General features: G+C 48.4%; 1 protein-coding gene across 1 annotated transcript in view; it reads left to right on the top strand.

Annotated features, from left to right (window-relative positions):
- The first annotated feature begins 1,886 nt into the window (after positions 1-1,886).
- Positions 1,887-6,149, top strand: part of LOC146045654 (4-galactosyl-N-acetylglucosaminide 3-alpha-L-fucosyltransferase FUT6-like) — a 25,118-nt gene continuing 20,855 nt past the window's right edge. Inside the window, exon 1 of the mRNA XM_083164649.1 lies at positions 1,887-1,966. The gene's annotated coding sequence lies outside the window, so the exon portion shown is untranslated. The remainder of the gene's footprint in view (positions 1,967-6,149) is intronic.

Below are 6,149 nucleotides of genomic sequence, written 5' to 3' on the forward strand. Positions count from 1 at the left end.
CCGCAAGGGAGAGTAAGGCTGGAGGAGTTCTACTCCTCCCTTGAGTGGTGCGCGGTGCCGGCGCGTGACGTCATGAAGCACGGCACCGGCCCGCGCATTGCCCTCTTGAGAACGGGTGACGGGGAGGAGGGGGGAGAACTCGGGCAGCACACGGAGCCAGGGCTTGAAGTTACATATGCGGCGCCGCGCATATGTAACTTCATATGAGCCTGACTGACCGCTGAAAATGCGGTACATTCGGTACAATTGCAATTTGCCGGTACAGACTGTTAAAAAACTGTACTGTACCGGCAAATTCGGTACAGTTGGAGGGTATGTGTTGGTAGCTCTCGAGGGCTAGGGCTAGGGTTGGCTACCACTGCTATATACCGATACCTGAATTAATGGTTATACAATTAATAGGGTCATCTGACAATTACATAGAAGACGGATTAAGCTGCCCATACACGGTCCGTTCGGGACTTAAACAGTACACATCGCATCGCATGCCTCGATGCGATGTGATGAACAGCTAGTACAAAAAGTATGTGCAGTACATACTTTTTGTACCGTACAATGAGATGCGCGGGAGCGCGCATCTCATAGTACAGAACGGACGGTCCGGGAACTATGGGCAATTTTAATCTCCTTGTTCTCTAATGTAGGATTACCATCACCTGTGGTGAAACACCTTTCTTATCAATTAACTAGCTCACCACAGGTGATGGCAATACTAGATTACCAGGGAAGTCCAGGAACAGAGCATTTTCTCCCTCATGGAGAGGGTCAGGTAGGCAAGTATGCGTCTAGTTCAAAGCCAAAATCATGTGATCAAAGAATTATGGAGATAACCTCACATAGGCCCTTATTCTGGTTGGTGCGGATATTCCCGCTTGCGTACGGGCCGCCGATGTTTATCTTCTGCGCATGTGCAGAGGTCACTCTGCGCATGTGCAGGCGATTTCGCCGCAAGGATTCTCTATACGCCGCACAGGGGGCGTAGAGGGGCGTGAGGGGCTACTTATCCTCATTACCCTATGCATACGCCCCGCGTTTCATGGGCGTTCCCATGCAAACGCGGGGCGTATGCATGGTAATGAGGCCGTGACGCGTTGGTACGGGTAGGGTGACCAACTCATCCCTTTAATCCGGGACACATATTAATTACACAGGTTCTGTGGCAGTTTAAAACCAGGTGAAATGGAGTCTTGAGGTGTGGCAGTTTAAAACCAGGTGAAAGCCAGCCACAGAACCTGTGTAATTAATATGTGTCCCAGATTAAAGGGATGAGTTGGTCACCCTAGGTACGGGGCGGGCATCTGACATCGCCGGATGTCAGCTGCCCGCCCCCATACATGATTTCACACGGACAAGTGTCCGTGTGGTCTTGTGTTGCGGGACCTGGTGGAGCGTGCGGCCCTGCATTCGATGTTCGGCGACCATCGAATGCAGGGGCTGCTCCCACCATGGAGGAGGCGTATCCCCGTCCAATTTCATGCGGATCGCCACATATCCGCGTACGGACGGCCGTGGCGATCCGTATGGAAGGCGGGGATTCGCCTGCACGGTCGGAGCCGCATATGCGGCTCCGGCCGCACCAACCAGAATAAGGGCCATTGAGTCACACAGGTCCTGAGCCTGGAACGCAAACCAGACTTCCGGGTCCTGTACCACGTGAAAGTCACAAAAAAAGCACCTATTATGTTATGCCGCATAATACACATTTATTAAAAGCACCTATTATGTTATGCCGCATAATACACATTTATTACCACCCTGAGGTCCCGTCTCTTTCACCGCCGGTTATTTCGTACCCGGCCCGGGTATCTTCTCTGTATGACTCACATGATGCGGTACCCGGAAGTCTGGTATGCGTTCCAGACTCCGGATCCACATCTAGATTGAGGCCGGAAGTGATGAATGCTCTCTCTGAGAAGCTTAAGTTTTACAGAGGGAGCTTGCGGCTCATGCTGTACCTAGAAGTCTGGTATGCGTTCCAGGCTACTGACTGTGACTCAATTTGAGCTTATCTCCATAATTTTTTGATCACGTGATTTTGGCTTTGAACTAGATGGTTGTCAGGGTGATACATATATACACATATGGAATTTATTTCCCACAGAAGTGTTTATTGTAATTTTTACAAAGGATGATATCTCCTCAGATTAGATTTGTAGCATAGGAAATAAAATAAAATATATACAGAGAGTGTGGGCAGCTTTATATTCCTTTTAGAAATGGAATGCATTATGAGACATTATTTACATAAGAAATTATACAAATAAGAAAAAAGAAAAGCAATGACATTGAAGTGACATACATGTAAACGGGATACGGTCGTATTGTCGACAGTCATTAGGTCAACAGGTGTCTAGGGCAACATGGGACAAGGTCGACATGGTTTTAGGTCGACAAATGCTTTAGTCGACATGGGTTAGGTTGACAGGGCCTGAGGTCAGTATGGGTTTTTTCACTGTTTTTTTGAGCCGACATGTGCCAACAGGCGATATTTCATGCCCTACCATCCACTAGGGCGTGGTGGGAGAATAACAAAGTGTGCTGAGCGCAGCAAGGCACCGTGCCCGAAGCATTGCGAGCGATGCGAGGGGCTGCGGCTGACTTCCAACTATGTCCATGTTGACATTCAGGTCAAAAACAGTGAAAAAAACCTCACGACCTAACCCATGTCGACCTAGACACCTGTCGACCTTCACCCATGTTGACCTAGAACCCTGTCGACCTTTCTGCCTGCCTACCCAACGGTGTTGACCTAATGACGGACCAACAATACGATCCACACCCATGTAAACAAATACACAGTGCTTTATATGTATATTTTCTTTGCGGTCTGTTTTATCCATAAAGTTTTGCATATACAGTTTATACACTCTTAGTTCTAAATTATTTATCTACATGAAGAAAATGTGGATAAGTGAAGACATATTTTATCCATAAAGTTTTACATATGCATTTTATAAATGTTAAATTTTTAATTATTTATCTACATAAAAAAATGTAAATAGGTGCAAACATATTTTATCCAGAGGGATTTGCAAATACAATTCATCCATTCCTAGTTCTGGATTATTTACATAAAAGAAACGTGGATAAGTGAAAATATATTCCCTTTTCTTATTTTATTTATTTATTCATTTATTTATAAAGCAACATTTAGCTCTACTGCTTCATTTAGACCCTTATGCCCCTTTCCCACTGCAGCTAAAAAACGGTAAATTGCAGATTTTCAGCGCAATTTACAGTTTTAAGGCTGCAGTGGGAAAGTGCCATAGTTGAAATACCGTTTAAAGTTAAATGGTATTTTAACCCGTTTTTAAAGCAGAGTCCTACACGTTAAAATAATGTTTAAGAGGCAGTGGGCAGGGCCGGCAACAGAAATTTTGGGGCCCTGTACACTGATATTTCTGGGGCCCCCGACGTAATTCCAAACCTACACATTTTGCAATGCGGTGGTACAGAGAGTGCAAGCTAACTTTCCCTTACTATTATGACGCCTCCGGATCCGCCATTATCTGCGGCTTCTACTGCTGGGCGATTAACAACAGAACATCTATTGAAAATACAGTATCTGCTTTTTGGGATTCACAGAAGTTCCTATAAAAGTCTCATGTTGCGACAAGAAGGCACTAGGCAGGGCAGGAGACAGCCACAGCATCGAGTGCGGAGCATATTTCACAATAGGGCCGCACATGCGCAGTAAGGTCCGTGCACAGTGCAGACAGGAGACAGCCTCCGAGCGCTGAGTGGCTGCTGCCTGCTGCACTGTATGCGCGGATGGTCACAGACAGACACTAGTCTCCAATCCACACACACGTCACTCAGCCAGGGGTGGATCCAGGAGAAAATGACGGGGGCACCATGAGAGGGAGGGGATGGGGGCTGGTGCCAGTGTGCCCGCTCAGAGAGAGAGAGCGAGAGAGTGGAGGAGAGCAGAGAGAGGGGGGGGGGGGGGGGGGATGGTATTATACATAGACACTGGCCTTTAAAGTACACAGGCCCATCTTGGCATCAAAAGTGAAGGATGTAGTTGTGCGCTCTGGAAAAGGGGGTGTGGTCACAGAAAAGGGGGCATGTCCTTGAGTGTAGTTTACCACACCATATACCACTTCTACACATTATGCAACAAAATACTAGACCCCATTATACTTGCCCCTTACACATGATACCAAATGAAATGAGCCCAAATTCACATAATGCCACACGGATTGAGCCAAAATTCACATAATGCCACATGGATTGAGCCAAAATGCACAATAAATTTCACAAACATGGACATTGCGCTCCCAAGGTGCGCAACAACAATTTACATCGTAATGCCCATTACATGTTAAGCCACACACCATAATGTCCATTATGTATTATGCCAATTATAAATTATGCAACATAAATGCTGTTTACCTACATGCTTGTTGCCAGGGTTGTTCCATTTTCATTGCCATGTGGGATTACGTGTTCGTTGCCATCTGGGATTACATGCTAGTTGCCAGGGGTTCCATGCTCGTTATCAGGTGGGATTACATATTTGTTGCCAAGGGGGAATACATGGTCGTTGCCATGTGGGATTACATGACCATTGAAATGGGGGTTACATGGTCGTTGCCATGTAGGAATAAATAAATGCTCATTGCCAAGGGAATATATGCTCCCAGTGTAGTGATGGGCTCGTTGCCAAGGGGTAATATGCTCCCACCACCACCCACGATGTCTGTGTGCAGCCGCGCACCATCACCAGGTCTCTCCGGCTGCTGAGTGCATGGGCGGATTTAGCGGGGGGGGGGGAAGCACCCGGACACATATTTCTAACACACATCCCCCCCCCCCTAACAGGGACAGCCGCCGCCGGGACTTCACTGTAATCTCATGACAGCCGGGCAGACAGAGAGCTGCCGGCTGTATTAACAGTGCTGCATGTTCCGGGCTCACGGCTATTTCAAATCTCGCGCCACTGCGGCAGCGCGAGATTTCAATAGCCGGGAGCCCGGAACATGCAGCACTGTGAATACAGCCGGCAGCTCTCTGTCTGCCCGGCTGTCATGATATTACAGTGAAGTCCCGGCGGCGGCTGTCCCTGTTAGGGCCCGGGGGAGGGGATGTGTGTTAGAAATGTGTGTCCGGGTGCACCCCCCTCCCTTGCTAAATCCGCCCATGCACTCAGCAGCCGGAGAGACCTGGTGACGGTGCGCGGCTGCACACAGACATGGACGGGGGCACAGATTTACTGCACAGTAGACGGTGGGGGTAACACAGCATACAGACGGCCCCGGCCAGGATCTGGGGCCCTTCAGATTCCCGGGGCCCGTCACACATGTCCCCTTTGACCCCCCTGTCGCCGGGCCTGCAATGCCTCTTAAACGTTATTTAGCCTCCAGGCAGTCCCAGTGCCTGATGAGACCTAGTAGTTCTCTCTTTGTGCATGTGTAATGAGTGCACGTGCATAATAAAGAGCATCTCATTACATATGCGCATATGTAATGAGCGGCTCATTAGTATGCACGTGCACTCATTACATATGCGCAAAGTGAGAACTACTAGTTCTCATCAGGCACTGGGACTGCCTGTACCCTGCATGGACCCCCGCTGCCTCCCCACTGCCCTGCATCCCCGTGTAGGTAAGTACAAGGGGAGGTGAGGTGGGGGCACAGGGCAGGTACGGGGGTTAGGCACTCTTTACACTTGGGGGGGGGGGATTAGGCACTCTTTACACTGGGGGGGGGGGGGGGAGGCACTCTACATTTTACAAGGCTCACTGCAATGGGAATGGTACTTAAATGGTATTTAAAATGGTAATCTGCTGCAGTGGGAATGCTAATACCGTTTTAAATACCATTTAAGATTACCAGTACTTTAAAATGGTCTGCAGTGGGAAAGCAGCATTAGGATACAAACAGTCTAATTTAAACATCCAGAAAATTTCTTGGACGCACAGTTTCTTATATTGATCTCCCCCTCTGGGGGCTATGGGTATATGTTCTATTCTTGTTACCGTCAGGCAGATGGGATTACTGTCATGGTGTTCTAAATAATGTTTTGATACACTGTGTCCTAATTTTGGCCCTTATTCTGATCGGTGCGGATATATCCGTGTGCGTTCGGCCCGCCGATGTTTTGTGTCTGCGCATGTGCAGAGGCGTCTCTGCGCATGTGCGAGCGGG

Source organism: Crinia signifera, chromosome 11 (assembly GCF_055691185.1).
Source record: "Crinia signifera chromosome 11, ASM5569118v1, whole genome shotgun sequence".
NCBI classification, from domain to species: domain Eukaryota; kingdom Metazoa; phylum Chordata; class Amphibia; order Anura; family Myobatrachidae; genus Crinia; species Crinia signifera.